The sequence below is a fragment of the Dendropsophus ebraccatus genome, chromosome 3 (genome assembly GCF_027789765.1).
Source record: "Dendropsophus ebraccatus isolate aDenEbr1 chromosome 3, aDenEbr1.pat, whole genome shotgun sequence".
NCBI classification, from domain to species: Eukaryota; Metazoa; Chordata; class Amphibia; order Anura; family Hylidae; genus Dendropsophus; species Dendropsophus ebraccatus.
The window spans coordinates 198816295-198841131 of record NC_091456.1 but is presented as its reverse complement, the minus strand read 5'-3'; the positions used below and the strand labels follow the sequence as shown (position 1 = coordinate 198841131).

Genomic DNA, 24837 nt, shown 5'->3' with positions numbered 1-24837 from the left:
CAGCAGAGTCATCTCATTATCATTAGAGGGCGGGGTCAGCAGAGTCAGCTCATTATCATTAGAGGGAGGAGTCAGCAGAGTCAGCTCATTATCATTAGAGGGAGGAGTCAGCAGTCATCTCATTATCATTAGAGGGTGGGGTCAGCAGAGTCTTCTCATTATCATTAAAGGGCGGGGTCAGCAGAGTCTTCTCATTATCATTAGAGGGCGGGGTCAGTAGTCTTCTCATTATAATTAGAGGAGGGGTCAGCAGTCATCTCATTATCATTAGAGGAGGGGTCAGCAGAGTCATTAGAGTGTGCTTAATGCACCTTACGTAGACCGCTTTATTATAGGAGCGAGATGAACGCAGAGGGTTCACTTACATTATAAGATTATCCAATCACCATCATAACTCATTGTATTTCTAGGTCGTTTCAGCTGGAATCAAAGCAAATCGCAGCAGAGAAATAGAAGAAACCGTAAAATTACCACGACGAGAGACCACAAGAACATGGACTGTGGCCACCCCGGGTCTGCGATAGAAGGAACAGCATAGGGATAGATGATAGAAAGATAGATAGATAGACGATAGATAGATAAGGTCCTCAGTAAAAGTCAAGCTGGTTTCATTGCCGAACCACCGCACCACCGACCACATCTACACCCTGCACAGCCTCATCAAGACCCACGTCCACAACACCAAACGGGGCAAGATCTTCTCCTGTTTTTTGGACTTTAGGAAGGCGTTTGATTCAGTGTGGCACCCGGGCCTATTCCTGAAACTCCTGCAGAGTGGGATAGGAAGGAGAACGTATGATGTCATAAAGAGCTCATACATTGGGAACCAATGGAGCGTGAAGGTGAACGGCAGGAGGACAGCATATTTCCAGCAAGGCCGAGGAGTCAAACAGGGCTACAGCCTGAGCCCAACGCTCTTCAACATCTACATCAATGAACTGGCTGCAGCTCTGGAGGACTCCTCAGCACCCGGCTTCCTCCTGCATGACCGTGAGGTGAAGTTCCTGCTGTACGTTGATGACCTCCTGCTGCTGTCCCCCACAGAGAGCGGCCTCCAAGACAGTTATTTCTGGAAAAATTCTGCAATACATGGGCACTACCCGTCAACTCTAAGAAGACCAAGGTCATGGTGTTCCAGAGGAAGGGTCAGAAAAAAGCCTCCATCTCATCCTCCTTCACACTAAATGGGTCAGTACTGGAGGAAACCAGCAGCTACACGTACCTGGGCCTGGAGCTCAACCAATCAGGGAGCTTCAAGTCTGCAATAGAGGTCTTCAAGGGAAAAGCCAGCAGAACCTTCTATGCCATACGAAAGCAACTGTACCACCTCAAAGCACCAGTAAGGGTCTGGCTAAAAATCTTTGCCGTCATTGCCCCAATCCTGCTTTATGGCAGTGAGGTCTGGGGCCACTTACCCAGACCAGTCAAAATTGGATTCAAGTCCAACAGAGACCTTTCATCTGGAGTTCTGCAAGTATCTCCTCCAGGTTCATCGCAGCACCTCCAACATGGTGTGTCGGGCAGAGTTGGGCAGGTTCCCACTATGGTTTCAGGTACAGAAGAGGGCGCTCTCATTCTGGGTGCACATACAGAGAAGCAGCCCAGACTCCTATCACCACAAAGCCTCCCAGAGCCATGGAGCCCAATGTGCCCTCCAACAGGGCATCCACCACCAGTCCAGCCAAACCCCACAACATGCCCTGACAAAAGCCCAAATAAAGGGGGTGATAGAGACGTACCAGGGGCAATATACAGAGGAATGGAGGAGAGAAATAAGTAACTCCCAGAAACTCACCATCTACCAGTCACTGTAGAGAGACTACACCATGGTGCCATACCTGGAGAGGCTGCGCCAGCCCAAACACAGGCAGACCCTAAGCCTCTATAGACTGAGTGCCCACAGCCTGGAGATGAAGACGGGGCCGCACAGACAGACATACAAGCCGCGGGAGAGCTGACTGTGCCGCCACTGTGAGCAGGGGGCCCTCTTTTTGCTACACTGCAGCAAATACTCATCCACCAGGGTCAGCTACTGCCAAAGACTCTCCACCATCCTCCACCAGGGACACTTACTTCCAGAGACTCTCCACCATCATCCACCAGGGTCACCTTCTTCCAGAGACTCTCCACCATCATCCCCCAGGGTCACCTACTTCCAGAGACTCTCCACCATCACCCACCAGGGACACCTACTTCCAGAGACTCTCCACCATCATCCACCAGGGTCACCTACTCCCAGAGACTCTCCACCATCATCCGCCAGGGTCACCTACTTCCAGAGACTCTCCACCATCATCCACCAGGGTCACCTTCTTCCAGAGACTCTCCACCATCATCCACCAGGGTCACCTTCTTCCAGAGACTCTCTACCATCATCCACCAGGGTCACCTACTTCCAGAGACTCTCCACCATCACCCACCAGGGACACCTACTTCCAGAGACTCTCCACCATCATCCACCAGGGTCACCTACTTCCAGAGACTCTCCACCATCATCCACCAGGGTCACCTACTTTCAGAGACTCTTCACCATCATCCACCAGGGTCACCTACTTCCAGAGACTCTCCACCATCATCCACCAGGGTCACCTTCTTCCAGAGACTCTGCACCATCATCCACCAGGGTCACCTACTTCCAGAGACTCTCCACCATCATCCACCAGGGTCACCTACTTCCAGAGACTCTCAACCATGATCCACCAGGGTCACCTACTTCCAGAGACTCTGCACCATCATCCACCAGGGTCACCTACTTCCAGAGACTCTTCACCATCATCCACCAGGGTCACCTACTTCCAGAGACTCTCAACCATGATCCACCAGGGTCACCTACTTCCAGAGACTCTGCACCATCATCCACCAGGGTCACCTACTTCCAGAGACTCTCCACCATCATCCACCAGGGACACCTACTTCCAGAAACTCTCCACCATCATCCACCAGGGTCAGCTACTTCCAGAGACTCTCAACCATGATCCACCAGGGACACCTACTTCCGGAGACTCTCCACCATCATCCACCAGGGTCACCTACTTCCACAGACTCTCCACCATCATCCCACTTCACCGCCATAGATGAGGAGAGGAAACTCCACATTCTGCTGGTGGAAGAGGAGGCCACCCTGGAAGTAGCTGCCCTGTATGTCTCCACCTGCCACCAGCTGAGAGGATCAAAAAATACCATGGACTGTTATACACCCTATTATCCCCAATCCTGCCCCTTACCCCATATCCACCCTCCTCCCCACATGACCCCCCCTCTCCCCCACACTCCATCTATTATACTCTTTGCTTTGGCAATGCTGTTTATTTTGGACCTGCCAATACATTTTTTTTGAATTGAATAGACAGACAGACGGATAGATAGACAGACAGATAGATAGATAGATAGATAGATAGATAGATAGATAGAGTCTTTGTACAGCTTTTCCCTCACCTGGTATGACATTTCCCTTTGTCGGACCAGGGACAATGCAGTCTTGGGTAAAACCTCTTAGACCCCTCACATTGCTGTGATCCCCAGATTCTATCGGTGCATAGAAACAAGTCAAAACAAAGTGCACAGGCCGAGACTATGAGGTGGGTGCACAGATGGTACCCCTCCTATCACACCCTGCCTACTAGGAGGGAGTACCCCTGGTTTGGGGGCTGTCCCTAATGTAGGTGCAATAATAGGAACATAAATAACAACAAAAATACAAACAGATGGCTTGTAAGTACAGTCAGTGAAACAGATGAGAACTGTATGAAGTAACTCACTGATATACAACACAAAGCTGTACACACGAGGATGGAGGCTTTCATACTGGAGACAATGTCGTCTCCTATCCCATCAGAAATAGATAGCAAAGGTGCCCAACACCCAGGTGCGGAAACTAATTACAGGGCCTAGTAAACTAGTCTAGTGTGCTCACTGCTCTGGCCTGGGCAGCTCCAAGATGGGTGGACCTGAGATATTAGGGATTGGTTGCTGAATCTAGGATGCTCTTCCCTTGCACATTTCAGATTAAAGCAGCCTGTAGGAGTGTCATGTGACCAAGTTTCTCACATCCTTGACATGTGACCACTAATAGTGGCAATTATGAAGCAGAATGAATCCTTGCACATCTGTATGCAGTACACAATCAATCCATGCCAGACACAATTTAAGGCATTCTCCACCAGATTCCTCAGCCAGGCGACAACTTTAGACTGAAAGTAACTGGGTACCAGGACACTGCACACAGATACCTGATAGGTAACTATAGATAGGAGATACATAGATGGATATGTGCAGAGGTATACAGATAGACTGATATATAATACAATGTATCAGATTGCAGGAAGGTTCCATCCATCTTCCATCGCTCCTCCCGCCCCCTCAGTGAATTCCAGGGACATGACTACTTTATCCTGTGTTGGATGTTGGGTGGAGTTGTCCCCCACGGACGCGGTGAGCTCCTCATCCTCATCTTCTGTGACTAATCATTTAGCATAATATTTCATTCCTCGCAGCTGAAAGTCGCGGCGTCTCTAATGTGTCATCCACAGACGCTCTCGCGGAGACTTGGAGAGTTTCCATTTAAGCTCGATTTAGCCCTTTATTAAATCTTTGTAGCGACCGCATTTCACATTTAAATACATGTTAAGTCTTTCCTAAAATTAAACTCATCCATAATGGCCATTGTCTGCTCTGCTGCCGCTCCGGGCTTTAATACGCTGAAAATTAAATGCGCCTGTGGAACATCAGCGTGATCGGCCATCTATCGGAAACTGCATGCGTATCATTTCATCTCCATATCAGTTATTGCCAGCACACAGACATGACGGGCATGGGGGGGGGGGCTTCTTCTTTTCATAAACTTTTGGGTTTTAATAATAATTAAAAAAAAATTATAAAATACATGGTTAAATATTATTTTGGAAGTTGAAATTTTTTACAAAATTGGGGCCATTTTAGAGCCAGTCCTAAAAATGAGTGTGGTTAATATAGACATTGTTTGTTTATTGAGCCTTTACGTGGCCGACCCCATGATCCATCACTTCCTATCTGCACACAGCAAATGATGATTCTGAAGCCTGGGAAAACAATGGGATTAGCCAATAATTCAGTATTTTCCCGTTCGTCAGCTGATCACTGGGTCTATTAAAAAGGGCAACAATGGCCTATAGAGACAATAATCACCAAGTGTAATAGGGCCCTAATTCGGGTCTACTTTACCAGCACGCCCGGCAGCATCAGATCATTTCTAAGATGTAGCAAAAGCATTTTGATTGTTACAACTTTTTCTAGAGCAAGTGGCGTTGGCCCATCCGTCTCATGAATTGAACCCCGTCCGACACGCCTCAGCCCTGCCAGGATAACATTTTCTTTGTTGGAATCAACTTTTAAAAACATAAAAAAAAATAATGGATACATGACATGATGTGTCAGGTAGGCCTACTTGGAACCTGGTCAAAGGTCACCAAGAAGACAATAGTCTAACGGGGGAGAGATGATTTATTGTAGGGATGACAAACACTATCAGCATTATTATGAGCATTCATACTTGGTCTGGATTAGAGAACATCTAGTCTTGTATTGGTTCTTCTTGCTATTCATAATTATCTCCTTAAGTCTTGGTAGTAACTGGTTTCCCAGCTGGTTCCAGTATGAAAGAAAAATTCTGACATTTTTTTGCTCATCATATAAAAATAAACTAAATTTATTGCATTCTACATTTTTGACATATTTTTCACCCAGAAATTGATACAAGTCTAAGATATTCTTCTCAAAGCTTTATAACAATAATAATAATGGAGCAATTCCAAAGGTCGTCGTAAATCAAGCACTTCCTTCTCTCACAACCCAGAGAGGCCTAACCATACGAGACCCCATGAAGAGTGAGGCTTCACTCCATAGAAAGACAAACCCTGAGGTCGTTTAGATCTGTTAAATGGTTAACACAATGCCATACGCTCTGCATTTATAATGTCTTTCCCTCTCTCTCACCGTTCTCATGTTTTTTGATTTGCAACACAATATGTAAAAAATTTATCAATGTCATAGCGCCCTGTGATCTCTGAGTGGAAAGAACTGGGCTAGGTTCACACATCCTGTACAAGTTAGCTAAATAAAAACAATCCAGATTGCAAGCAATCTCCATGGAATTAGTCGGATCCTGGCAATGTTTTTTAATTAGCCCATTGCTAAGAGTTGGAGTCAACTTAGGACAAGTCTTTTTTGTTCAATACACAGTTTGAACCAACTAGCGGATTTGGCTTCTTTTCGACCTCAAAATTATAACCTGGAAGATAATGTTCCAGCGTTCAGGAGTTCCAAGTTGCGCCTTTAAGACTTTCCAACGTGGCCTACAAGAGGTTGAAGAAGTGGAGGTTCTCATAAAGCTGCTTAATGGTATGGCGATAAAACTACAACCAGATGGTAAATGAAAGCCATTTGCACGCAGACCTCCGTTTCCCAAGATCCTCAATGGAGGCCCACGTTGTATCATCGGACCTCCGTGCCACTCAACGTCATCGACGTCATTTGGCCCCCACAATCAAAAGGATGGAAAGAAGCCCAATTTGAAACAATTTCCCGTTCGTCCTTGCTCAACCCTCCCTCTGTTTTTCCTTCCCCCTCATCACAAATTTTTGGCTTTAGCTTCCAAGCTCTCGATCTCTTTTGATCTTTGCACCCCTCGCTAGTTCCTGGCACGCGCCTTGCCCAAAGCTCCCATAAAATGTGAGCGCTTTCATTGTTTTTGTCATGCAAAATGGCTCCAACTTCAACTGGTTTCGCTTCCACATTTTCCCCTTATTTTAACTAACACGCCACCGTTTTCAATCTATTTCGAGTACACTGGAGTCTGTCTGGGATTTCTTTTTCCAAAAGACACACACTGCTCTCATCAACGCCCTCCCACCGCTGCGACGCTTGTTCACAGTCCAACCTACTCCCCCCTCTGAGCATATTTCCATGGCGCAACCGGGAAACCAGGATAAAGAGAAACATATATATTAAAAAAAGGAGATAGTATCTCTGGAGTCTTTTATCTTAAATAGGTACGTTGGGAGAATGAGTTCAAGTCTACGGCTACCTGAGAGTTTATTCAAAGCTAATTGCAGAGAGCTCCACTGTGAGACCTCATAAAAACAAAAAAGCGTGTCCGCAGCGAGACCGGGGAGAGCAATCACAACATAGTTTGGGTTGCGTTCAAGGCTTTAAACTGAAAACTGGTGGCAATGGATGAGAGAAGAGGAGGAGGAGGATGAGAGGCTTCCTGAATGTGGAGAACTAATATTTCCACCCTCAAGTTAGGACACCAACTCATTGTGGACTCTTAACCCCTCTTATACTCAACTTAATAGCACTGGTTAATACAATAAAAGGATGTTTCTTAACTATACAGCTTAAATCCAAATAATGTGAATCAAATCTCACACAAACTTTTTGTAAAATAGAACTTATTGTTGTTGTGATATCATTAGATAATCTTTCATGAGAAAGAAATGATATGAAAACATTCAACATAGTACAATATCTTCTTAAAAGACCTGTAACATTGCCTCCAATGGCCTCCATGGAAATTAAAATTTGAAATATGAAATTTGAAATTTTGAATAGGAAATTTCAATGAAAATCTATAAACCGGAATGATCTCAGAAATGCTTGTGTCTGAAGTCGTTTTTTCACAATGAAACAAGAGTTTTACAGGTGTGGTAGATGAAGCCAAAGTCATTGAAAGGTCAAGTTAACCAGAAGACGAGAAACTTAGAAAAAGGAGATGCACAGAATGACTGTGTTTCACAATGGCCGTATATGTGTCAAAGCCAAAAGCATCGGGTTACAACCGCAAAGCTACAGGTGGCCTACAAGAGTTGGTGTTGCACTCTTCGATAAAGCTCGAAGGACATCATGAAGGCTCTATGTCCTAAGTGTAAGTAAATATTAAAGGCAAGGGCCAAGGAAATGCTGCTGTTCTTTCACCACCAGCCCGAGGTGGTCCCTTGGAGAACAAGGAAGGCATGTTAATGAGGGAGTGTGGGGGGAAGCTTACACAGCTGTTCATTCTACTGTACAGATTCCAAGATCAATGGGGAGAGTTCATTGCCAGGCTTGTAAATATAACACCTTTCAGGAGCATTCGGGGAAAAAAAAAGAAAAACCTAATCTCCTATGCTCCCTACTCAACCATCCCGGAGAACGAGGCTTTTCCCACCTTCGATTCTCTCCATAAATTCTAATTTACAAGAGTTCATTTAATATAATTTAGTTTTCTTGGCGCTGTAAAAATGACCAGGTTTTAGAGCCGGGAAAGTTGAGGTTTATTTTCCCCATTCGCAGCTATAATCTTTCCACGACTTGAGCATGAAACAAACAATTACTGTTCAGTTCGTGAAGGTGGAAAGGATGGTGGAGAACATAGAAGTCAGACCAAATCTACAAGCCATATATGTACCTGCCAGAGACGTCCTCCAGAAACCAGCAGGGCAAAAAAACTCTCCGGAGCCAAGAAATACTTTGAAGGGCACACAAATACACAATTATGAACAAAACACCTAAAACACCAGGAAAAGTGGAAACTCACCCACACGGTGTCCTGCCGGATTCTCTCAACCCGAGGTGGATTACTGCTTTGTTCTGCCAGGAAGAGACAAAAATAAATCTTAGGTTTTTACAAAAATTACGATCAAACACTCAAAAACATTTAAAACCATTATGTGCCAGAAATGCAAAAAAAATTTGATAACATATTTAATATTTAATAAAACATTTAAGACTCACATTTCTAAAAGTTTCCATAAATAATTTACAGTAGGAATAAATTTGATGTGACTTGCGGGTTGCCATTACTTATCTTGTTAAAAATTATTATTATTATTTATTTATTTTTTTACATTTTAGGCCTCTAAAGTGTAAATAGAATGTCAGTAGATCAAAAGCTGTAAATCATAATAATAAGGTCATGTGATTAACATAAAGAAAATAAAGAAAATTCAAAAATAATTTTAAGTTTGAAAAACTTACAAAAAAGTTAATTTACTTAAATCCTAAACTAAGCTGTATACATGGTCAGAGTGAAACATGATGAACTATAAGATATTTCTTTGCAAATAAATAAAAAAAAATTTTGCCCTACCCCAAGACATTTTTGGATTTACATTTTTTTTGTAGTTTTCTCTTACAAAAGTAGAAGATGATTGAGTAATACTAATGTCTCTTTAGTTCTTTACCCTTTGTGATTGATGGCACACAGATAATTCTCTAAGATGATACGAAGGAAAGATTGAGAGTTGAGACGGGTAGAGATCTGACCGCATATAAGTCATTTTCTTCAGGCAAGGAAAAAAATTCCTCTCTCAGTCGCACCCAGGTGGAAACATATAATGACGTACGCGTGGATGTAAACACTGTAATTAATATGGATTCATGGATCATCAACCCCCTGGAAGATGGGACTGGCACTGAATTTTACCCAAGGTAATTGGCCTTTAGCAAAATCTTAATATTCTGCATTTGACATGTTGAGAGCTTAAAGGGAATGTATCATCTAGAATTATTTTTACTGATTAGATCTGAAGAGTGAAGAATCTTTTCTAATCAATTTCTAATTTGTAAATGTGATGTTTTTAAATTTTTGTATGTTATTATGGGTCTATTTTTTAACATAAATAGTTACATACTTTATGGAAACCTTATAGACACAATGACCAACTTAAGACCCTAGCCTTTGTATGGAACACATGCAAAGATCATTTAACCCAGAGGGGGAGTCTGAGCAGTGAGCTTCATCTATTGTCTTTTCTTTGTACTGCCATCACCTTTTGCTGTAATGCTATGCAGGTCATTTTACAGCAGCCTCCTTCTTATCATCACAGAGAGAACAGGAAATCTAGTTTAAAGCCTAGTGGCCAGAATGAAAACTAAAAGATTTAAGAATAAACTTATTAAATAGATACAAACTTAAAATATGAGCAAAAAAAAACACACACCAGAATTCTTAAAAATTCTTGCTTGATTTAAGCAATAGGCAATTTTCTAACACATTCCACATAACACATAAGGGTTCAAGATGGAGGACTTCTTGTCAGGGGTGCATACAGTAGATTGTGGTCACTGAAGCATAAACGGGCCAATACTAAAAGGTGGTTACACATAGGTACAAGCCCTAATACAAACCCTAAAGTTTGGAAACTTTAAGCCAGTTTTCACTTCTCCTTTTCACATCAAAACTTTAGAGAACAATACAAAGAATGATCAGGAACCGGAACAATTTTGGATATTTTTATATTTGGGTAACAAAAAATATTTTAACAAATGTATTTCAATTTTTTTTGTAATATGTTTCTCAAATATATCAATATCAAAGATCTCACCTGGATTTTTTAAAATTTTAAATTTAAATATTTTTTTTTATATTACATAGAAATTATATGTAATTTATATGCAATATATAATGTATAATTATGAGTAATACAAATAATAATAATAAATAACAAGTGTAGTATTAATCACTAGCTTTGTGGTGATAACAGAGGGTTCTGCCAAGCTCTATCTGGTGCCAAGTATCCCAGTGCCATGACTGACGCGAAGTGTAATTACACCAACCACTGATTTGTATTGTGCGTGAAATTAAGATGAATTGTATCTGGTCCAATGTCAAGTTCAACACTTGTTACCAAATATAATCTCCATGTCTGGCGTGTCATATCGTAAGCCAAGTACAACAGAACCATGACTCACGCTGCGCTCACTATGGCCACCATCAGATATCAGGGGAAATTGTGTCTTATCTAAACATTAGGTATAATGTAATTATAAGTAAAAGTATAACTATAAGTAAAAGTCTAACTATAATGTAACTATAACTATAAGTATAATATAACTATATAAGATCTGATCAAAGGTCACAACTTGCTCCAAGTAAAATAGTGAAATTTCCAAAGAGTAACCGTGCCGGTGCCCGATATCAACGTTACTAGTGTCCTAAATACAGGATAATTGTATCAGGTCTGAGGCCAAGATCAACATCTCTGGATTCCTGATCATCTCGCATCATCTCCTATCTGACAAAAAGTCAAATAACATTCAGTACAGAATCAACAATGACCGATATCAAGAAGGATTAAGAGGAACATTTCTCCAAGGAAGTCTAAGGCTACGTTCACACAGAGCAAAAGGAGCGGATTACGCAAGGAAATATTTCCGCCTGAAATCAACTGACGCTGAATTCCGAGCAGAATATAAGCAGAATGTAAGCAGAATCCCTGCGTATTCTGCTAGGAAAGTGTTCAGCTCGTAATCAGCTCTTGACAAATTCAGCGCGGAATACTCGAGGAATCCGCGCTGAATCCGCATGCATTCAGCGCTGAAATTCAGCGAGTATTTGGTGAGTAAACTAGACTATACCAGAACATATACTAGAATCCTCCTCCCCCCCTTTTCCCCATTTCCGCGCTGATTCAGCGAGTAATTTCCGCTTGTATTACGCTTGTATTCCGCGCTGAATCCGCGCTGAATCCGCGCTGAAACAGAAAATCAGAGCCCCATTGATTTGTATAGGCTTCCGCTAGCGGAAGAATGAACATGTTCATTCTTCTGGCGGAAAGCGGATTAGTTCAGTGCGGAAATTCCACTGTGTGAACTGCAGAGCAGAATTTCCATTCAACACAATGGAAATTAGCTCTGCACCTATTTTAACGGCTGAAATTTCAGCGCTGATTCAGCGCAGAAATTCAGCTGCTTTTGCTCAGTGGGAACGAGCCCTAATAGGTCCAAGTGTGATGTAAAGTATTAGTGTCACACCCGGTTCCAAGCACAACAGGACAACGGACGATGCTGATATCAGGTTTATAATTATGTGATATCGAAATTACATGTATTTGGTCCAATGTTGGCTTCAATAGAGATGGTGCGGAGTGTAATAGCTCCATGTATATTTCTCCCATTGTACTCTATAGGAGACCAACCCTTTGTTAGTAAATTTTTTAGCTCCAAAAAGAGCACACATTGGACTAACTATGCTGCATCACCAAGCTGGTACAAGAAGGATGAGGAGACTCAACATGAACTCCAAGGGAGAGATCCTGCTGGCATTGTGATACATTATTGTATCTGAGAGTGAAGGGAAAGAAGCATCTCCGATGGGGTGGGTGCAACCCACGTCATGCTGCAACAGGGAGAGGAGCCATGCTGGCGATATGGAATAGGATAAGACATGATGAGGAACAGGGATGAGATGGGGAGCCAGGATGGGGACATGGGGTAAGATGAAAAGCCATTCTGGGGAACAGGGATGAAAAAGGATCAATCTTGGTATTAAAACCAAGATGGGAACCATGCATGGGGCCAGCAATCAGATGAGAGTCATGGTGGAGACTAGGACTTAGGAAGCAGCCAATCTGTGGTCAAGAGGGCCATGCGGGGGACCACGACTGACATAGAAAGCAATTATAATGACTCAAAAGGAAGTGGGCAGTCATTCTGGGATTTAGGAATGAGATAAGAGCCATGCTGTGGACCACAAATAAGATAGGGAGCCATGCAGGGGAAAAGACAGTATTGGGAAGCCACGCTGAGGACCACGGCTGAGAGGAGGAGCCATGCTAAAGACCAAGAATACAATAAGAAAATGTGCTGGGAACAACACAGAGCTGGGAAGCCAAGCTGAGTAACAAAACTAAGATGAAGAGATATGGGATAAGATGGGAAGCTGTGTAGGGGATAAGACATCAAAGGGAAGTCAAGCTAAGGACCAGAACTGAGAGTAAGAGCCACACTAGAGACCAGGAATACAAATGAAAAAACGTGCTGAAAACATTACTGAGATGAGAAGCCAAGCTGATTACCATAACTGAGAAAAGGAGCCATGCTAGAGACCAGGAATATGATAGAAAGACGTGCTGGAAACATTACAGAGATGAGAAGCCAAGCTGAGTGTCAGAACTGAGAGGAGGGGCCATGCTAGAGACCAGGAATACAATAGGAAGACGCACTGGGAACAATACAGAGATGGGAAGCCAAGTTAAGGACCCGAAGTGAGAGGAAGACCCATGCTAGAGACCAGGAATACAATAGGAAGATGCACTAGGAACAATACAGAGATGGGAAGCCAAGCAGAGGTCCAGAAATGAGAGGAAGACCCATGCTAGAGACCAGAAATACAATAGAAAGATTTGCTGGGAACAATACAGAGATAGAAAGCCAAGCTAAGTAACAAAACCGAGATGGAGAGCCATGCAAGAGACCAGGGATAAGATGGGAAGCCATACTGGGGGCAAAATAGAGAAGGGAAGCAAAGTTGAGCACCAGAATTTAGAGGAGGAGCCATGCTAGAGACCAGGGATAAGATGGGAAGCCATGCTGCGGACGATATGAAGATGTAAAGCCAAGCTGAGGACCAGAACTGAGAAGAGGAGCCATGCTACACACCAGGAATACGATGGGAAGCCATGCTACGGCAATATAGAAATGTAAAGCCAAGCTGAGGACCAGAACTGAGAAGAGGAGCCATGCTACACACCAGGAATAAGATGGGAAGCCATGCTAGGACAATATAGAAATAAAAAGCCAAGCTGAGGACCAGAACTGAGAAGAGGGACCATGCTACAGACCAGGAATAAGATGGAAAGCCATGCTAGGACAATATAGAGATGGAAAGCCAAGTTAAGGACCAGAACTGAGATGAACCATCCTAGAGACCAGGAATACAATAGGAGGACGTGCTGGGAACATTACAGAGATGGGAAGCCAAGCTAAGTAACAAAACTGAGATGAAGAGCCATGCAAGAGACCAGGGATAAGATGGTAAGCCATAATGGGGACAAAATAGAGATGGAAAGCCAAGTTAAGGACCAGAACTGAGATGAACCATCCTAGAGACCAGGAATACAATAGGAGGACGTGCTAGGAACATTATAGAGATGGGAAGCCAAGCTAAGTAACAAAACTGAGATGAAGAGCCATGCAAGAGACCAGGGAAAAGATGGTAAGCCATAATGGGGACAAAATAGAGATGGAAAGCCAAGCCAAGTTGAGGACCAAAACTGAGAGGAGCCATGCTAGACACTAGGGATGAAGATGAAGAACCATGCTAGGGACTAAAAATGAGTTGGAGACCTACATTGGAGACAAGGAATGAGAAGGAGGGCCATAAAGGAATAAGTAGCCTTGCTTGGGACTATGAATCAAATAGAGAGCAATACTGGGGGTGAGGACCGGGAAGGCATCCACATTTAATTCCCGATGCCTTCCCAGTTCGTGGGGAAGAAGAAGACAGCCCGGGTACCGCCTGGAATTCCGGGATTCAGCCGAGGTAATAAGCTGAATCCTGAAATTCCAGGCGGTACCCGGGCTGTCTCCTCCTTTCCCACAGACCGAGAAGGCATGGGGAATCAAATGCAGAAGGTTCGACAAGGTTTGAGTTCGATAGAACCTAAGATTTTCCGATGTTCGATCATCTCTAATTATAGGATGACTGCTATAAAAGACCACATTTGCATAAACTTAGGTTTCACTGTATGCTATACTATATGTGGTACTATAACTTCTATCCATGGTATCCGGTCTACTGTCCAGTTTAACATCATCAGTTATCACAGTATCTTGACTGAAGAATAACAGCGCCAATGCCACTTCCTAAGAAAACCTCTAAATCTAGGTTATACTTATTTTGTTTATACTGGGAAACATAGGCTACTATTAGAAAATAATGTACAGGTTCTTGTATATGCCAAGTACTTACCTGTTCTAGCTGAGGTGGCAGCCATGATGATTTATATTTCCCCACTAAAATGACTTCCCAATGTGGGAACTAAGGTTCAGGCAACTTCTCTAAAGTCATCACTAACTAAGGCTCTAACTCATAAATGAGACACGTCCATAGCGTCTGTATAACTATAGATGAGACACGTCCGTAGTATCTGTATGACTCTATAGATGAGACACGTCCATAGTATCTGTATAACTCTATAGATGAGACACGTCTGTAGTATCTGTATAACTATAGATGAGACACGTCCGTAGTATCTGTATGACTCTATAGATGAGACACGTCCGTAGTATCTGTATAACTCTATAGATGAGACACGTCCGTAGTATCTGTATAACTATACATGAGACACGTCCGTAGTATCTGTATAACTCATAAATGAGACACGTCCATAGCGTCTGTATAACTCTCTAGATGAGACACGTCCGTAGTATCTGTATAACTATAGATGAGACACGTCCGTAGTATCTGTATAACTCTATAGATGAGACACGTCCGTAGTATCTGTATAACTCTATAGATGAGACATGTCCGTAGTATCTGTATAACTCTATAGATGAGACACGTCCGTAGTATCTGTATGACTCTATAGATGAGACACGTCCATAGTATCTGTATAACTCTATAGATGAAACACGTCCATAGCGTCTGTATAACTCTATAGATGAGACACGTCCGTAGTATCTGTATAACTCTCTAGATGAGACACGTCCGTAGTATCTGTATAACTCTATAGATGAGACACGTCCATATTATCTGTATCTCTCTAGATGAGACACGTCCGTAGTATCTGTATAACTCTATAGATGAAACACGTCCATAGTATCTGTATAACTCATAGATGAGACGTCCATAGCGTCTGTATAAATCTATAGATGAGACACGTCCGTAGTATCTGTATAACTCTATAGATGAGACACGTCCGTAGCATCTGTATAACTCTATAGATGAGACACGTCCATAGTATCTGTATAACTCTATAGATGAGACACGTCCATAGTAACTGTATAACTCTATAGATGAGACACGTCCGTAGTATCTGTATAACTCTATAGATGAGACACGTCCGTAGTATCTGTATAACTATACATGAGACACGTCCGTAGTATCTGTATAACTCATAGATGAGAGACGTCCGTAGTATCTGTATAACTCTATAGATGAGACACGTCCATAGTGTCTCTATAACTCTATAGATGAGACACGTCCGTAGTATCTGTATAACTGTATAGATGAGACACGTCCATAGTATCTGTATAACTCATAGATAAAACACGTCCATAGTATCTGTATAACTCTATAGATGAGACACGTCCATAGTATCTGTATAACTCATAGATGAGACACGTCCATAGTATCTGTATAACTCATAGATGAGAGACGTCCATAGTATCTGTATAACTCTATAGATGAGACACGTCCATAGCATCTGTATAACTCTATAGATGAGACACGTCCGTAGTATCTGTATAACTCTATAGATGAGACACGTTCGTAGTATCTGTATAACTCTATAGATGAGACACGTCCATAGTATCTGTATAACTCATAGATGAGAGACGTCCATAGTATCTGTATAACTCTATAGATGAGACACGTCCATAGCATCTGTATAACTCTATAAATGAGACACGTCCGTAGTATCTGTATAACTCTATAGATGAGACACGTCCATAGCGTCTGTATAACTCTATAGATGAGACACGTCCGTAGTATCTGTATAACTCTATAGATGAGACACGTCCGTAGTATCTGTATAACTCTATAGATGAGACACGTCCGTAGTATCTGTATAACTCATAGATGAGAGACGTCCATAGCATCTGTATAACTCTATAGATGAGACACGTCCGTAGTATCTGTATAACTCTATAGATGAGACACGTCCGTAGTATCTGTATAACTCTATAGATGAGACACGTCCGTAGTATCTGTATAACTCTATAGATGTGACACGTCCATAGCGTCTGTATAACTCTATAGATGAGACACGTCCGTAGTATCTGTATAACTCATAGATGAAACACGTCCATAGTATCTGTATAACTCTATAGATGAGACACGTCCGTAGTTCCTGTATAACTCATAGATGAAACACGTCCATAGTATCTGTATAACTCTATAGATGAGAAACGTCCATAGTATCTGTATAACTCTATAGATGAGAAACGTCCATAGTAACTGTATAACTATAGATGAGACACGTCCATAGTATCTGTATAACTCTATAGATGAGACACGTCCATAGTATCTGTTGCCTCTATAGATGAGACACGTCCATAGCGTCTGTATAACTCTCTAGATGAGACACGTCCGTAGTATCTGTATAACTCTATAGATGAAACACGTCCATAGTATCTGTATAACTCATAGATAAAACACGTCCATAGTATCTGTATAACTCATAGATGAGAGACGTCCATAGCGTCTGTATAACTCTATAGATGAGACACGTCCATAGTAACTGTATGACTCTATAGATGAGACACGTCCGTAGTATCTGTATAACTCTATACATGAGACACGTCCATATTATCTGTATAACTCTATAGATGAGACACGTCCGTAGTATCTGTATAACTCATAGATGAGAGACGTCCATAGCGTCTGTATAACTCATAGATGAGAGACGTCCATAGTATCTGTATAACTCATAGATGAGAGACGTCCATAGCATCTGTATAACTCTATAGATGAGACACGTCCGTAGTATCTGTATGACTCTATAGATGAAACACGTCCGTAGTATCTGTATAACTCTATAGATGACACGTCCATAGCGTCTGTATAACTCTATAGATGAGACACGTCCGTAGTATCTGTATAACTCATAGATGAAACACGTCCATAGTATCTGTATAACTCTATAGATGAGACACGTCCATAGTATCTGTATAACTCTATAGATGAGACACGTCCGTAGTTCCTGTATAACTCATAGATGAGACACGTCCATAGTATCTGTTGCCTCTATAGATGAGAAACGTCCATAGTAACTGTAAAACTATAGATGAGACACGTCCGTAGTATCTGTATAACTCTATAGATGAGACACGTCTATAGCGTCTGTATAACTCTATAGATGAGACACGTCCATAGTATCTGTATAACTCTATAGATGAGACACGTCCATAGTATCTGTATAACTCTATAGATGAGACACGTCCGTAGCATCTGTATAACTCTATAGATGAGACACGTCCGTAGTATCTGTATAACTCTATAGATGAGACACGTCCATAGTATCTGTATAACTCTATAGATGAGACACGTCCGTAGTATCTGTATAACTCTATAGATGAGACACGTCCGTAGCATCTGTATAACTCTATAGATGAGACACGTCCGTAGTATCTGTATAAATCTATTGATCAGACACGTCCGTAGTATCTGTATAACTTTATAGATGAGACACATCCGTAGTTTCCGTATAAATCTATACATCAGACACGTCCGTGGTTTCTGTATAAATCTATTGATCAGACACGTCCGTAGTTTCATTATAAATCTATTGATCAGACACGTCCGTGGTTTCATTATAAATCTATTGATCAGACACGTCCGTAGTTTCTGTATAAATCTATACAGCAGACACGTCCGTAGTGTCTGTATAGCTGACGCCATATAAATATTTGTAAGTGTTTTGACAATCCCTTCTGTTACTATGAGCCTAAAGAGATGGCAGTCACCACAAGCCTGCAGGAGGGCGACGTCAGCCACTATGACGGCTGCATAGATATTGGCTTATTAGGAGGAATGGTGGGGGGGGGGGCATCCAAAATCTGATATATGAGTTCTATAGATATAAAGAAATATGTGATGATGTCATTACAGAGAGGAACGCCGCCAGAAGACGCCGCCATGACTACACTCATCAATGTACACATATATGTAGCCTGTGACTGAGCCTGCAGCCATGTGCTGTGAGCCGGAGACGTGAGCTGTCATCTATAATGCCGCCATCAGATGTTACTATATTCTGACACTCATTACGTTACATACAATAAGAGCACGGTCAGCGCCACGTCCAGGAGCAGACGCCGGAGAACACGCTGTGAGCCCGGCTATATATATCACAGGTTCTCTGACTGCTCAGATGAAGCAGAACTGACGGTCACAAAAGCACAGGGTCAGGAAAATAATAAATATATATAGATAGATATGTGCCCACTTCTATGGTTCCATTTTTATCACTCGTTTCACATGTTCGACAAAAGTCAAAGAAACCGGTGCAGTAAGATGAAGAGATTACAGTAGTGTAATGATTGTACCTCAGTCTGGGGGTCTCTACCCAGTGGTGGAATATACTCCAGACATTATGGGTGACCACCAAGGGCTCAAAGATCCGGGGGGCCCATAGCCATCCAAGATGCCCCTCTCTGTTTGTGACATTAATTTATTTCCTATACCAGGAGGGATGACAGCTCCTCCATTATTCACTGACTCTCAGGAGACGTCTTCTCTCATTGTACAAGTTCTTACCCTGACAACTGAGATTGCTACCCAGCAGTCTGACCCAGACCGCTAAACTAATACAGACCCCAGACCAGACCGCTAAACTAATACAGACCCCAGACCAGACCGCTAAACTAATACAGACTCCAGACCAGACCCCTAAACTAATACAGACCCCAGACCGGACCCCTAAACTAATACAGACCCCAGACCAGACCCCTAAACTAATACAGACCCCAGACCAGACCCCTAACTAATATAGACCCCAGACCAGTCCCCTAAACTAATACAGACCCCAGACCGGACCCCTAAACTAATACAGACCCCAGACCAGACCGCTAAACTAATACAGACTCCAGACCCCTAAACTAATACAGACCCCAGACCGGACCCCTAAACTAATACAGACCCCAGACCGGACCCCTAAACTAATACAGACCCAAGACGCCTAAACTAATACAGACCCCAGACCGGACCCCTAAACTAATACAGACCCCAGACCGGACCCCTAAACTAATACAGACCCCTAAACTAATCCAGACCCCAGACCAGACCACTAAACTAATACAAACCACAGACCAGACCCCTAACTAATACAGACCCCAGACCGGACCCCTAAACTAATACAGACTCCAGACCAGACCGCTAAACTAATACAGACCCGCAGACCAGACCCCTAAACTAATACAGACCCCAGACCAGACCCCTAAACTAATACAGACCCCAGACCCCTAAACTAATACAGACCCCAGACCGGACCCATAAACTAATACAGACCCCAGACCGGACCCCTAAACTAATACAGACTCCAGACCAGACCCCTAAACTAATACAGACCCCAGATCAGACCCCTAAACTAATACAGACCCCAGACCAGACCCCTAAACTAATACAGACCCCAGACCAGACCCCTAAACTAATACAGACCCCAGACCCCTAAACTAATACAGACCCCAGACCAGACCCCTAACCTAATACAGACCCCAGACCGGACCCCTAAACTAATACAGACCCCAGACCAGACCCCTAAAATAATACAGACCCCAGACCAGACCCCTAACCTATTACCGACCCCAGACCGGACCCCTAAACTAATACAGACCCCAGACCAGACCTCTAACCTAATACAGACCCCAGACCAGACCTCTAAACTAATACAGACCCCAGACCAGACCTCTAAACTAATACAGACCCCAGACCAGACCCCTAAACTAATACAGACCCCAGACCAGACCCCTAACCTATTACAGACCCCAGACCGGACCCCTAAACTAATACAGACCCCAGACCAGACCTCTAACCTAATACAGACACCAGACCAGACCTCTAAACTAATACAGACCCCAGACCAGACCTCTAAACTAATACAGACCCCAGACCAGACCCCTAAACTAATACAGACCCCAGACCAGACCCCCTAAACTAATACAGACCCCAGACCAGACCCCTAAACTAATACAGACCAGACCCCTAAACTAATACAGACCCCAGACCAGACCCCTAAAGTAATACAGACCCCAGACCAGACCCCTAAACTAATACAGACCCCAGACCCCTAAACTAATACAGACCCCAGACCAGACCCCTAACCTATAACAGACCCCAGACCAGACCCCTAAACTAATACAGACCCCAGACCAGACCCCTAAACTAATACAGACCCCAGACCGGACCCCTAAACTAATAAAGACCCCAGACCAGACTGCTAAACTAATACAGACTCCAGACCAGACCCCTAAACTAATACAGACCCCTGACCAGACCCCTAAACTAATACAGACTCCAGACCCCTAAACTAATACAGAACCCAGACCGGACCCTTAAACTAATACAGACCCCAGACCCCTAAACTAATACAGACCCCTAAACTAATACAGACCCCAGACCAGACCCCTAAACTAATACAGACCCCAGACCAGACCCCTAAAGTAATACAGACCGCAGACCAGACCCCTAAACTAATACAGACCCCAGACCCCTAAACTAATAGACCCCAGACCGGACCCCTAAACTAATACAGACCCCAGACCGGACCCCTAAACTAATACAGACCCAAGACCCCTAAACTAATACAGACCCCAGACCGGACCCCTAAACTAATACAGACCCCAGACCGGACCCCTAAACTAATACAGACCCCTAAACTAATCCAGACCCCAGACCAGACCACTAAACTAATACAAACCACAGACCAGACCCCTAACTAATACAGACCCCAGACCGGACCCCTAAACTAATACAGACTCCAGACCAGACCGCTATACTAATACAGACCCCAGACCAGACCCCTAAACTAATACAGACCCCGGACCAGACCCCTAAACTAATACAGACCCCAGACCCCTAAACTAATACAGACCCCAGACCGGACCCATAAACTAATACAGACCCCAGACCGGACCCCTAAACTAATACAGACTCCAGACCAGACCCCTAAACTAATACAGACCCCAGACCAGACCCCTAAACTAATACAGACCCCAGACCAGACCCCTAAACTAATACAGACCCCAGACCAGACCCCTAAACTAATACAGACCCCAGACCCCTAAACTAATACAGACCCCAGACCAGACCCCTAACCTAATACAGACCCCAGACCGGACCCCTAAACTAATACAGACCCCAGACCAGACCCCTAAAATAATACAGACCCCAGACCAGACCCCTAACCTATTACCGACCCCAGACCGGACCCCTAACCTAATACAGACCCCAGACCAGACCTCTAAACTAATACAGACCCCAGACCAGACCTCTAAACTAATACAGACCCCAGACCAGACCTCTAAACTAATACAGACCCCAGACCAGACCCCCTAAACTAATACAGACCCCAGACCAGACCCCTAAACTAATACAGACCAGACCCCTAAACTAATACAGACCCCAGACCAGACCCCTAAAGTAATACAGACCCCAGACCAGACCCCTAAACTAATACAGACCCCAGACCAGACCTCTAAACTAATACAGACCCCAGACCAGACCCCTAACCTATAACAGACCCCAGACCAGACCCCTAAACTAATACAGACTCCAGACCAGACCGCTAAACTAATACAGACCCCAGACCAGACCCCTAAACTAATACAGACCCCAGACCCCTAAACTAATACAGACCCCAGACCAGACCCCTAAACTAATACAGACTCCAGACCAGACTGCTAAACTAATACAGACTCCAGACCAGACCCCTAAACTAATACAGACCCCTGACCAGACCCCTAAACTAATACAGACTCCAGACCCCTAAACTAATACAGAACCCGGACCGGACCCTTAAACTAATACAGACCCCAGACCCCTAAACTAATACAGACCCCTAAACTAATACAGACCCCAGACCAGACCCCTAAACTAATACAGACCCCAGACCAGACCCCTAAAGTAATACAGACCGCAGACAAGACCCCTAAACTAATACAGACCCCAGACCCCTAAACTAATCCAGACCCCAGACCCCTAAACTAATCCAGACCCCAGACCCCTAAACTAATACAGACCGCTAAACTAATCCAGACCCCAGACCAGACCACTAAACTAATACAGACCACAGACCAGACCCCCTAACTAATACAGACCCCAGACCGGACCCCTAAACTAATACAGACTCCAGACCAGACCGCTAAACTAATACAGACCCCAGACCAGACCCCTAAACTAATACAGACCATAGACCAGACCCCTAAACTAATACAGACCCCAGACCCCTAAACTAATACAGACCCCAGACCGGACCCATAAACTAATACAGACCCCAGACTGGACCCCTAAACTAATCCAGACCCCTAAACTAATACAGACTCCAGACCAGACCGCTAAACTAATACAGACCCCAGACCAGACCCCTAAACTAATACAGACTCCAGACCAGACCGCTAAACTAATACAGACCCCAGACCAGACCCCTAAACTAATACAGACCCCAGACCGGACCGCTAAACTAATACAGACCCCAGACCAGACCCCTAAACTAATACAGACCCCAGACCAGACCCCTAAGCTATTACAGACCCCAGACCAGACCCCTAAACTAATACAGACCCCAGACCAGACCTCTAACCTAATACAGACCCAAGACCTCTAAACTAATACAGACACCAGACCAGACCTCTAAACTAATATAGACCCCAGACCAGACCCCTAAACTAATACAGACCCCAGACCAGACCCCCTAAACTAATACAGACCCCAGACCAGACCCCTAAACTAATAAAGACCCCAGACCAGACCGCTAAACTAATACAGACCCCAGACCAGATCCCTAAACTAATACAGACCCCTAAACTAATACAGACCCCAGACCAGACCCCTAAACTAATACAGACCCCAGACCAGACCCCTAAAGTAATACAGACCCCAGACCAGACCCCTAAACTAATACAGACCCCAGAGCAGACCCCTAAACTAATACAGACCCCAGACCAGACCCCTAAAGTAATAAAGACCCGAGACCAGACCGCTAAACTAATACAGACTCCAGACCAGACCCCTAAACTAATACAGACCCCGGACCAGACCCCTAAACTAATACAGACTCCAGACCCCTAAACTAATACAGACCCCAGACCGGACCCCTAAAATAATACAGACCCCAGACCCCTAAACTAATACAGACCCCAGACCGGACCCCTAAACTAATACAGACCCCAGACCCCTAAACTAATCCAGACCCCAGACCCCTAAACTAATCCAGACCCCAGACCAGACCACTAAACTAATACAGACCACAGACCAGACCCCCTAACTAATACAGACCCCAGACCAGACCCCTAAACTAAAACAGACTCCAGACCCCTAAACTAATAGAGACCCCAGACCGGACCCATAAACTAATAGAGACCCCAGACCGGACCCCTAAACTAATACAGACCCCAGACCGGACCCCTAAACTAATACAGACTCCAGACCAGACCGCTAAACTAATACAGACCCCAGACCAGACCCCTAAACTAATACAGACCATAGACCAGACCCCTAAACTAATACAGACCATAGACCAGACCCCTAAACTAATACAGACCCCAGACCGGACCCATAAACTAATACAGACCCCAGACTGGACCCCTAAACTAATACAGACTCCAGACCAGACCACTAAACTAATACAGACCCCAGACCGGACCGCTAAACTAATACAGACCCCAGACCGGACCCCTAAACTAATACAGACCCCAGACCGGACCCCTAAACTAATACAGACCCCAGACCAGACCCCTAAACTAATACAGACCCCAGACCAGACCGCTAAACTAATACAGACCCCAGACCAGACCCCTAAACTAATACAGACTCCAGACCAGACCGCTAAACTAATACAGACCCCAGACCAGACCCCTAAACTAATACAGACCCCAGACCGGACCGCTAAACTAATACAGACCCCAGACCAGACCCCTAAACTAATACAGACCCCAGACCAGACCCCTAAACTAATACAGACCCCAGACCAGACCCCTAAACTAATACAGACCCCAGACCGGACCGCTAAACTAATACAGACCCCAGACCAGACCCCTAAACTAATACAGACCCCAGACCAGACCGCTAAACTAATACAGACCCCAGACCAAACCCCTAAACTAATACAGACTCCAGACCAGACCGCTAAACTAATACAGACCCCAGACCGGACCGCTAAACTA

The 24837-nt window shown here is 43.9% G+C and overlaps 1 protein-coding gene across 2 annotated transcripts in view; it reads right to left on the bottom strand.

Moving 5' to 3' along the window:
- Window positions 1-24837, bottom strand: part of CNTFR (ciliary neurotrophic factor receptor) — a 391711-nt gene that overhangs the window by 319718 nt on the left and 47156 nt on the right. For both annotated transcript variants that reach the window (XM_069964886.1, XM_069964885.1), the window contains exon 2: window positions 8552-8604. The gene's annotated coding sequence lies outside the window, so the exon portion shown is untranslated. The remainder of the gene's footprint in view (window positions 1-8551; window positions 8605-24837) is intronic.